Raw genomic sequence first — 12,135 nt, forward strand, 5'->3', positions numbered from 1 at the left:
ATAGTTTGGTGACCTCTTGTACATCCTTCCAGCTTGTCGTGTCAGCTCACTGTTCTTCAAAATTTGTCACTGGGGGTAGAGGGTGGCCACTTCTCTCAGCAGGTATTTCCAGATAGCCACCTGTGGTGGCTGCGGGCTCCCTATTCCATAGAAAAGACTCCAAGGAAGGCTGAGTGGCTGTCTAATCATACCCCCATATTTCAGCAATAGAAACAAGAAAGGCTTCTGTGTGCTGCTGTACTGGCAGCCTGGAGTTTAATGATGTTCTATGCTCCTTAGTGACTGTCTGTAGCTAGGGAAACCCCATGGATTCCCTATAATTCTAAGCTTTCAACCTGTTGCTAGGGAAACCCGGGTATTTCCTTAGCTGCAGGCTGCCTCTTTGTAGCCTCCTTTCCATCTCAGGCTGTCTGCGGACTCAATGCAGCAGTATGGCGGGAGACTTTCCTGCAGCTGCAGCATTACTTTACTAGTGACTACAAGGAAGAAAAGCTTTACTGTGGCATCATTTAGTTCCCAGCCCGTGCCTCCCCACCACACCAAAGATCTGGGAGTGGGGCTGAGGCTATGACTAGTTGTTCTCATAAGGATTGCTGCTAGGAAAAGCAACCACCTGGCATGCTCTGGAGAGCCAAGTATGAAGTGCAGAGGAGCTGTTACAGGCCACTCTTTCACACTTTCCCCCAGAAGCTACCACAGGTGAGAGGAAGTCTTGGAGTTTGTGATAGTCCTGGGTAGGGGAGAGAATCCCTTGGAAAGGGGAAGGGGCTTCTGTAAGCAATATAATCATATTATCTGAACATTAGGACGGAGTATGTTGTTTGTCCATTGCTATTCATCACATCACTGCTTTTCTCTATTTTAGGACCTAAACAAGATTAGGTATAAATCAGAGCAGAGTGGTTTTCAGTGAATTGCACTAGGCTGAGGTAATCAGTTATGTCACACACTAACAGATCTTTCAGCAAATCCAGAAGTGCCAGAGAATTTCAAGGGTGAATGAGGAGGAAATAATTTTAAAAACATCAGTTACTTATTTCTGCAGGCACCACTGGAGTGGAGGCTAGTGCATGTTTCTCATCTTAACTCAAGGTTTCATTCTAGTTTTGCAGCTCGTCCTTAAAACTCAAACTTTGCAAATTGGGGAGTGCCAAAGAGCAAAGTAAAAATGTAGTTACCAATTTCAGTGACACTGGGAACTCCGGAAAATCCAGCTTCTTAATTTCAGCCCATTGTTTCTTCCTGACATGACATTTTCCAGTATTTTAGGTATAGTCTAATAGCCCTTGGTCTTATATTACTTGAGTCTGATAAAAATCTGTTTATAATATTTTTATCTTGGAAAATTGATGAGTCTTGTTTCCTATAGAAATGTTCTTTATTTGCTAATAAAGTCTTTCAAACTGAGGAGAGCAGTGACATGATATTGAGTAATTCAGATGCAGTTCTCTTATCTAGAAGATAATAAAACACTGGTGTCCAGGGAAGATGGCACTGTAATCTCTTGCAACTCAAAAATGGCTTTCATTCCAATCAGTAATAAAGCGATTAAAGTTATTAATTCCAAGAAAATAAATTCCAGGAATTTGACAGCAACTTTCTATTAAAGTAAATATGCTTGCAGCAAGTCTTTGAAAGTAAAAAACTGTATTGCAGACAGCTCCTCATCACTCTGGGTGCCCTTTCTCTGATTACAGAGAATTGCCAAGGTTTTTTCCTTCACCCCTAACTCAGAGCCCATTTCCCATGTCGGTCATCAGATTGTTTTTGACCAAATCTCTCTGTACTATAGACTGTATTCAAGAAAAATGAGGATTTCTTAATCTTGACCCTCACTGACTGCTTTAGTTCCAACTTCTTTAATATTTTTGTAGATAGCATTTCAGAAGTGGGACTTTACCACATAAGTAGGTATTTGTTTGAAAACTCAAACGGTGTCCACTGAATTTTCTTACCTTTCTCTGCCGAGAGAGATTTGTGAAGTTTGTTTCTACATTTTTAGTAGAAGAGGTAAAAGAAGGGTCACACTTCAACATAAAGTGCCATTTTAAAATAGTTTCTAAAAAGGGTAAGTAGTTTAGAAATGTTTTAATAAATGGTTAATCCATTTTTAAGGATTTATAGACTAATAGATCAAGGGGCTGCTTACAACAGTAAATGGTGTCAATGATGGTTATAAGCCATTGAAGTGCTTATAATCATCTATAACACACTTATATCAGGGAATAGCTGTTACAAGGCATTTTTTTAAATGAACAAGGCTAGTACAACTCTTATCACAATTGTTGTTGTACAATATTTTAATCTCAAGCTTGTACTTTGATCTTGTGCCCTGCCAGTATTACTGAGGTCTGGCAGTGCCAAAGTGGGATGGACACAAGGAGAACAACCAACCAGAAGCCAGTGCCATCTGTGTTCCAGGGATCTAGGAAGGAATTGTTCCTCCCTAAGCTGCCCCTGGAGCTGTGCAACTCCACACAACAGACTGTACTTAGTACACACACAACCTAGCCCAATATTTTGGATTGACTTAAGGACCAAATTATGGTTTTTAGCTATTTGCCCAGGCAGGAAGATGGTGCACAGCTCCCCCAACCATATGGGAGACAGTTGTGCAACCCCTCCACCTGCAGCTAGTGTGAAAAATGACTGTGCAGACTGCCCCAGTGAATTTGGCCTGCTCTATTAACTAGTGTGGAAGGGGGCAGGCCCATAGTAATACCTCCTCCCCACACCCTCCTGCCACATTTAAGGTGCCAAACACATAATTTCAAGACACCAGGGTGAGTACAAGTTACTGAACAATCTTTATTTCATACCATAGACCCTTTATTATTATTCTACCCCAAGTCCCAGCTATGGCTTGTCTACACAGTGGCTCTTGGCAGCTGACTAGGTAGAACATGCTCCCCTGGGGAAATACTGAGACAGGAGGGCCCATCACATTCTAGCCCAAAATTGGCATTGTGGGATTTTTAAAGCCCTTAACTAAGCACAGTGGCTACAGTCAAGGCTCCCTTTTATCTTACTAAAAGTATCTAACCCATGCTCAAGCAGTATGGCTATCTAGTCCCCTCCAGTGGCTATTCCAAGTTTAGGTGGTTATTAATCAGCATAACCTTTGAGCTACAGAAGGTGGGTTCTTTAGCTCAGGTAATAGAGGCTTGTGCTTTAACCTCCTAAAGTTCTAGGTTCAAGCCCTTCTATCCAGGGATATCCTGTTTAATTAATTATGGAGCTTTTACTGCAATTACGTTGGTTTGGGAAGGAGGGAGGTTACATTATTATTCAATATTCATATTACAGTAGTGCCCGTAGCCCCTGATGAGAATTTGGCCCCTGATGAACCAGATAATAGTTTCTGCCCCAAAGAGTTTACAAGAAATAAGAACAGCAAAGAGTTCTGTGGCACCTTATAGACTAACAGATGTATTAGAGAATGTATTAGACAGACGTAATTAGACAGAGAATGAGCTTTCGTGCGATGCATCCGACGAAGTGGGTATTCACCCACAAAAGCTCATGCTCCAATATGTCTGTTAGTCTATAAGGTGTCACAGGACTCCTTGCTGCTTTTACAGATCCTGACTAACACGGCTACCCGTCTGATACTTCATAAGAAATAAGAAGAGATAGACACTATGTTACTATCCCAATGATATTAATACAGATTTAATGCAAGTTTTCATAGGGTGAGCAAATTCCTGAAAAAAAATTGGGCCTGATTTCTCTTCTAATGCTGAGATAAATGTGGAGTAACTCCTGGAATGAATGGAGTTCCTTAACAGTGTCAGACAGGTGTGAGAGGAGGAGAATCAGATTCTTCAACTTTTCTTGCACGGAAGGGAAGACTGACAATAAGGGCTTGTCTACCCAGTAAGGGCTTGCATTACTCCACACCAGTGAGGTGTAAATTTTAGTCTACACAGTGTTTTGTGCACTATTGGCCTGTGTGGACCTTCGTGGCATGCACTGAAAGTTCCCTGATGTGCATGAACAGCAAACAAGCCCTATGTCTAAATGGTAAGAACATTAGAGGGACAACCTTTCTTCAGACATATCTTCCTGCTCCAATTGCTATCTTTGATATGTACTTCAGTGGCTCTTTTAAGTCACCATTAAGAGGCAATTACGTTGAAACATCAAAGCCTGTATTTTGGTTGGAGAAGTAGGGAACTCTGTGCATATCTCTGGACGCTCCAGGAACTACCTTTCAAAGCGTACCACAGGAAACCGTCTTCAGATGCTGATAGATCTTCAAGGGCTGGACACAGTCACATTCTTGGATGAGCTTCTCTCCCCATATTTTGGCATTGCTTAATGATCACTTGTGTGTGCAAAAGACTCATGCTTTGTGCTTACATGTGTGTGCATGCACACATGTGCTTGAAATATAAAATGTATTGGTAGTTATATTTTAATATTTCAGTGTAATTTGTGCATGCCTATCAGATACAATGTAAAAACTGATTCTACAATTTAATAAGTACCTGCTAGAATGTTAAACATTTCTAACTGAATTTGGGGGAAATTATGACCTGTCATCCTGAACCAATCAAGTTATTGTGCTAATAAGAAGGACAATTTTATAGCTGTGGCAATTTAAACTGCCTCTAAAAAGTTATTGTGAATGTCTGTTTGGCTTTTTTTGTTGGGATTTTGGGCATTTTATTTTTAAATCTCCCAGTCTCAAAGAGACACTGCTTTCATGATCAGCCCTTTTCTGATCCAAACATTGGCGTCTCATTTGTGTAATGTAAACACCTTATAGCTAACTCAATACAGAATCAGTTCCAGTTATCCAACATTCATCTTTTTAACTTTAATTCCTTTTTAGTACATGTAGGTGTTAATTATGGTCACAACTATGTTATTTTAGGTCTGATTGGCAGATAACATCAGTGGCTTTGAGCACTTGAAGGTTACCTTGTACTTATGGAGGTTTAAAATAATTTCATCTCAGCTTTCCTCAGACTGCTCACACATCTTGTGACTTACTTATGACCTTTGTTGCCTCATGTGGTTATAAGAAAGCAAGAGATGTGAGGAATCGATTAGTAGTGGATTTTGTCAATGAGACTGAAAAGATTAATGCACAATGATATGGGCTGGTGGCTGTTCTTGAATGAAATAAATTGACAAAAATCTATCCCCAAGTAATAAACACTATAAATATTTGGCATTTTTTTCCTGCAGGTAATGAACAAATTACACTTTTGCCTGCTTTTCCTGATGTGTGCATTGTTGATGAAATGCCAGAATAATGACAACTCTTTAATAAATTGAGAATTTACAGTACAAAGCCAGGGGGAAAAGAAGAAAGCAGAATTGAAAGCAGATTTTAAGATCTGTTTCTTTACAATATATTGTGTAAAACTAAAAAGGGGGATATTACATTCATTGCTGAGTATGTATAAACCGAGATCCTGACTGTCATTTAAAACATGCAATGTTCAGATTCATTATACATGAACATTGTTACAAATACAGAACCTCTATCATGTTCACTTCTCCTTATTGTTTGGTTACTTTGTGAAGAAGGTGCTTAGATACCATGGTGATGGGTGACCTTATAAAAACCTAAATAGATAAAAACTTCCTTAGCTCCATCAATTTGACATGGGCACAGTAAGAATCATTGAGCCCAGAGTATTTTTTAATCAGCATACCTACAGCACATCCCACTAGCCTCAGACATTTTATCAGTTATCCTTTAAAACTTTCATCTTCCGCCTACAAAAAAGATTCAATTAGAGTTACTGCAAAGTACGATACAGAATTTTGTCAGAACTGCGATATGCAATAATTACATGCTGCTTCCTTTGGAAACCATGGTAACTATCCAATAAGGAACATATGCCACAGCTACTGTAACAAAACCTAGTGGAGTGGGTGCTAGGCAGCAGGGTGTAAGGAAATATTGTACATACTCGCCACAGTCATTCTGTAGATAAACAAGGTAAAGATAAATTTTAAGCTTTTAAATTAAGTTTAAACTGCTCTGTCTGGTACAGCCCCATTCTCCGTAGATTTAGAAAACTATGAAGCACAAGCAAAGAAAGACAGGATACTGGGCTACATGGAGCACTGGTCTGACCCATTCTTATGTTCTTAAAGGAAAAGTAGACACCAGATACAGGCTGACCAGCCTAACCTGGAGGCTTTTTGATAGGAACCTTATAATGTCTGCACCTAGAGCAAAGCAGGGACTGAATTGTTACTTTGAGTCACAAGTTGGTCTTTTATTCCCCCTTGCTCCCTAGAGGCGATAAGCTGCTTCAGCCCATCTCCTGGCACTGCTTACTTGAGCCTCTGCACTGACTCAGATGAGCTGGCATTAGAGGGGGCAGAGCCAAATTTCTACCTACTCCCTGCCTCTGTCCACCCACCTGTGCAGGAGGGGGAGGAGGGGTAGTAGCCCAGTGGCAGGTAGCAAGTGCAAGGATATAAGGAGCACCTTACACACATCTTCTCCCCCCAAGTATGCTCACAGCATAGCTGGTGATCTGGCTCCGAGTCTGTCAAAAACCCTGCACTTGAACTGTAAGTAGCTGAGCAAGCGAAGGAAAAATCACTAAAGCAAACTAAATCACTAAAGTACCAGTCAGGTTGTAGCTTGCAACCCTACGAACCACTCAGATTCTCAACTTTAACTTGCTTACCATAATGGCACATTCCCAGAGAAACAACTCGGATTAATGTCTGCCATAAATTATTGTAAAGAGGCCTCAGCCACTAATCCTTATGCAAATAAAACTCCCTGTGAAATCAGTAAGAGTTACATTATACTTAATGCTTACCTACACAGTTTGGGAAAGCAAGCTGTGAGAGCCAGACTAAAGGAAGGGATCATCCAATCATATAGCAGAGCTATATCATTTGGCCAATCACAGATCAAATACAGAATAGCAAAGTGAACAGCTGGGGAAAAAAAAACAACCCAGACAGAAATCTGTTTGCATGAGCTGTTTGATAAACACATGAATCGCAGTTGATTTGCAGACAGTTAAAAGGGCTAAATCTGCACCACATTTTCTGCCAATGGTCAGGTTTGGCTGAGCTGCACTCCAGGGGGGAAATGGAAGAAAGAGGTCATGCAAAGATGGCTTTACTCTTACTTTTGCAGCCCTGGAGTTCTGGGTTCTGGTCCTAGATGTAAGTTAAAGTAGTACAAAGGCTACTGTAACTGGTGCACCTGTTCCTATGATCCCAAGAGGCTGTTCAGCAGCCAGGAACAGCTGACATGTAAAAACACTCTGGCCATACCCCTTCCTCTCCATCACAATCCCTGTGCCAATATTCTTAAAAGGGGGATAGCAGACAGCCACTGCGCCAGTTCTGCACCATCACTTATGCTGGTGGGAAATCCCCTTGTAACCACTTAAGCCTTCTTTACCACCTCTGTCTGCTATCACAAGCACAAAGAGGCCATAATGGACCTGAGAATTAGGCCCATCATTTGCAAAAAGTTAGGCCAGCTCTAACTTCTGCAAACCCACAAACACCCATGCAGAGTTTCTGAATGTTTTGCCTGGAGTCTTTGCTCTGCAAGAGTCATAGATGTAGCCAAACAATCTGCTCAGCTGGGACTGTTTGGATCTGAATTGCGATCAGACTGTGCATATGCTAAGAGAGAGCTGTATGGAGGCTCCATAGAACACTACCACTTGTAGAATAAGTTGTATTGGTGTATTGAGCTGTATCATTTAACATTGGAAAATGAAGTTTAATGTAAAGTGCTGCCAAATTATTTTCCTAATAATTTAGCAATTTCAGTAATTAATTGATATTTTTAGTGGCTAAGTGACCACACTTCACAAAATTCCTTGTAATCCATGGAGCATTAATTCACATGACATGTTATGCCATTACATGGCATTCGGCTGGTTTTTATATGAGTTAATGTTGTCAAATCCCATGCGATACAAACATGGCATAAAACAGATCTGAAAGAGATTACCACACTGTATGACCACACATGATGCAACTCCCATCACGGCTAAAGCACCAAAAGCTGTTCACCTGCACTACCCCTGCTGGAAACAGTATATAGACCTCCATACTAGCAGCAGCTTAACTTACATTTTTATTTGAATATGTACTTTCCGACAGTAAGTTTTAAAGCTATTTCTTTTTAGGTTCATAAAAATGCTGGTGATGTTCAGAGAGCAGATGACTAGGCTCTCTAAAAATGACAGTGAAGGCAAAGATAGAACTTTCATTTCCATAAAGCATCATACACACTCTCATTTAATTACCCTCACAATCTGCTGCTGGCTCTAAAAACAACTAAGATTTATATTTAGTTATTTATTATGCGTTATCCCCTGATCTTAAGGGGACAGGCTTCTACTCCTTACCTTTCAGGAACGTATTAATCTGCGGTGAATTACTTGAAGAAAATTTTGTGGTGAACCAATGCAATGTAATGTAAATCCAGGGGACAAATATGAGATGGTATAATAGATGGAACCCAGCAGGAGTTCTCAATTCTGGCTTTTAGAAGAAATTAAAACCCACAGACCCAAAATTAGAATTGTAGGTAATATTAAAAGCTATTTTGTCTGAGTGGAGATTTACTCAAGCAAGCAAACAAAGGTTGGGATTAAAAACAATGAAATTCACAATTATAGTTTCTGCTGTCATTCCTGTTGCTCTCAGAAAAGTAGGGATCAGCACAGGAAGTTGCCTGCTTATCGTATACAGTGGACTACAGTTAGAACAGTGTGAAAAGCTTGATGGCGCCTTCAAAACCCATAATTTTAGCATTTGGCAGTTTTTCCTAAGAGATTGCAGGGCGGGTGGAATTAGTCTCTTTGGATCAGTAATGTAATTGTAACTAGGCTTTAGACCAGGGTTTCTCAAACAGAGGTCGCCGCTTGCGTAGGGAAAGCCCCTGGCGGGCTGGGCCGGTGTATTTACCTGCCTTGTCCGCAGGTACAGCCAATCGCGGCTCCCACTGGCCGTGGATCACTGCTCTGGGCCAATGGGAGCTGCTGGAAGCGGCAGCCAGTAAGTCCCTTGGCCCACGCCCTTGGACATTTTTTTAAATATTCCAGCATTTCATCTTTTGGAACAGAATTCGGAGAGCACGGATTCGTCTCCCCATATAGTGATCAGATGCAATGCCTCCCTTTTGGTCCATGCTGGATCTCTTTTGCAATTCTGGGACTCCATAGTCACCTGTGCTGATGAGCTCGCTACACTAGCCAAACAAGAAATGAAATTCAAAAGTTCCCAGGGCTTTTTCTGTCTACCTGGCCAATGCATCTGAGTTGAGAGTGCTGTCCAGAGTGGTCACAATGGAGCACTCTGGGGTAGCTCCTGGAGGCCAATACCATCAAATTGCATCCACACTACCACAAATTTGACCCAGCAGGGTCAATTTCAATGCTAATCCCCTCGTCGGGGAGGAGTACAGAAATTGATTTTAAGAGCCCTTTAAATTGACAAAAATGTCTTTGTGTGGACAGTGCAGGGTTAAATCGATCTAACGCTGCTAAATTCGACCGAAACTCATAATGTAGACCAGGACCTAGAGTGATCAAGTGAAGGACAGAGTGAAAGCCTTAGTTCTGAATTTCTTTCATCAGTCTGACTTTTAGATGATTTTCAACCTAACTAAACTTGGTAGGATTACACATTTTTTTACATGAGAAGTCTCAGGGCTAAATTCTCCTCTTTATTTATATGTTATATGGACATTGATGATCAAATCAGCTAGTATGGGAAATGGACATTTAAGGCATATATATGAACCTTGATAGTTGTAATCTGAGTATTCTCTTAAGGCACTCATGTTTGAAAACTAGTTTCAAAGCTTCATCTCCAGAAAAATAAAGCATTTCTGTGGGATGTGAAAAAGGAATACATTGGCTCCTATTTTTCAAATGGAACAGATCGGTGTCTTCAGAATGGGCTTTTGGGTGCCTTTCTACAAAATATATTTGAGCTTGTCAGATCACTTGTATTTAAACTTTTGAATGGTAGCTTAAAAAGTAAGAAGATCTAAATGAAAAGGAAGTATCCTATAACTCATAAAACAGTGACAATGAGACCACAGTGTCTCAAAGTCTATTAATAATCTACATAATAATGACAAATTCATAAATTGTAATACACTAGAAGAGTTACTACCATTCATCTTATCATTGCTCACCTAGGGATTTTTTAACTTGCAACATGTTGACATTTGCACTCAAGTTTTGTTTTATCTGCAGATTTTGTGTAATGGGCCAAAACCACTGGTGATGTACTGTACTATTTGACATAAGCATCATGCAAGTGGTTTGAAAAGACAGGTGCTAAACAAGAAGGTGGTGCAACTTCACCAGTTTGACAGTCATTGAGTGTGCAAATTTAACTTAATTTACACATTGAGCAGATGGAAAGAGAATGTATCACTACCTTGCCATATACACAACTGTTTAATGCCCAAGAACATATCTCAGCAATTAATACAAGAGCTGAACTAGCATCACAGGAGAGTCGCATTACAGCAGGGACAAAAGTGACCCAATGTGTGTAATTTTCATCTTTATCTATTCCTAGGCAGTACATACTGTATACACACCATACTTATGAAAACTACTTCATGAACATTGATTCTTTTTTGAAATGACAATAAGAAACAAAGCAGTTTTTAAACTATAGAAAAGCAAATGAGGAGCTTAAAACTCTGCTTAAAGGTGATTCCCTCCCCCTGAGTTATGTATGAAGCCCCCCTTAATATAAGGGGGCCTTGTAAATGTAAATGACAAAACCATAGCTAAAGCGTCAGCAGAAAGTGCTTCTGTAGTCAAGATAAATTCATTGAGTGTATCTTCTCACCTCTTAAAATAAAATAAGAACTTTTCCTCTGTTGTAAAGTTACTCTTGGAACTGTGTTTTGTCCCTGCTCCCCTTCTGAATTGTCCCTTTGGATCTCTTTAGATCAGAACCATCGTGGAACAGCATTACTCTGATGAAATAGTGCCTCAATCCCTACTACTGTGTGTCACTAGAGGAAATCATTTTAATGCTCTTATAAACACTGCCACAGAGTCAGAGATTATTTGTGTTTGTTTTATTGTCACACACTAAACTGCCATAGTCCATCTCTGTCCATCAAATTAAGTTTTGGATTGGGTTCAATGTATTAAAAAACCTACCATCTTCAGGCTGGTTTATGTTATTACAGACCCATTTGACCACTTTCTAGTGCAAACACCCCATAAGCATCTCTGCTGTAAACAGTTTTATTAACATAGTGCCAAGAGTACTTTCTTTATCCGGTGAAAAGATTGCAAAAAGTCCATATTGGAGAGTAGAGTTTATGGATTCAAAGACTTGTTGGATACTTTACATTTCAAAGTGCTAGAAGAGTTCCAACAGCTCATTTTCATTGCACAGGAAAACAAATGTTCTACAAATGCTGCATCTCTTCTAGTTAATAGATTCTTCCATTAAAGAGGCTTCCTATTTTTATCTAGAACTACCGAAAACACTTAAACCAAGAATTTTTTCTCCATCATACGTAGTAAATTACTAGATAAGAACTCCTTCCAAAGGCATCCTGGCACTAGGCTGACAATACCAATATCTAAGGACAAATTCAATTTTAGGTTAAGCAGAAGCAATTCTATTGATTTGAGTAGCCTTGCAACCATTTCATACCAGTCTACTTTAAGCCTTAATATTTATTCTGAACTTGTTGTCCTGCTTAAATCCTTTGGCTTCCAAACTCCAAGAGGAGTTGTTTTTTTGTTTCTCTCTTCCACCTCCCATTCATCCTTGGATAAGTTACTTTAGCTGTACAAATTAAGATCCCCAAATAAATTAGAATTGCTGGTGAACACATGCTTAAACTAAATGTTACCCACCTTCACAAAGTTCTGCTTAGCCAATCTCCTGGTAGAGAGCGTTTTTTCCTCCCCATGGGTGAATAAATCATCATCATCAAGACCAACAATGAAAAAAACTAAAGACTGGAAGTAGATTTTGGGCCTGGGCTGGAAAGTTTTCATGGTCATTTTACCAGGCTGATGTACCCCTTTTACTAATTACCTAATTTCCCCTCAAATGTTTGTATCCTATACTAATAACGCAAACTGTTTTTTCTAGGACCCTCTCTGTAACAACAGTAATCAAGTTCTT

General features: G+C 39.9%; 1 long non-coding RNA gene across 1 annotated transcript; it reads left to right on the top strand.

Moving 5' to 3' along the window:
* Positions 1-363: 363 nt before the first annotated feature.
* LOC120369490 lies at positions 364-5,503 on the top strand. The gene is made up of 2 exons (XR_005583189.1): positions 364-699; positions 5,197-5,503. It is a non-coding gene; the product is annotated as an uncharacterized LOC120369490 (long non-coding RNA).
* Positions 5,504-12,135: the final 6,632 nt, after the last annotated feature.

Source organism: Mauremys reevesii, linkage group 1 (genome assembly GCF_016161935.1).
Source record: "Mauremys reevesii isolate NIE-2019 linkage group 1, ASM1616193v1, whole genome shotgun sequence".
Classification (NCBI taxonomy): Eukaryota; Metazoa; Chordata; order Testudines; family Geoemydidae; genus Mauremys; species Mauremys reevesii.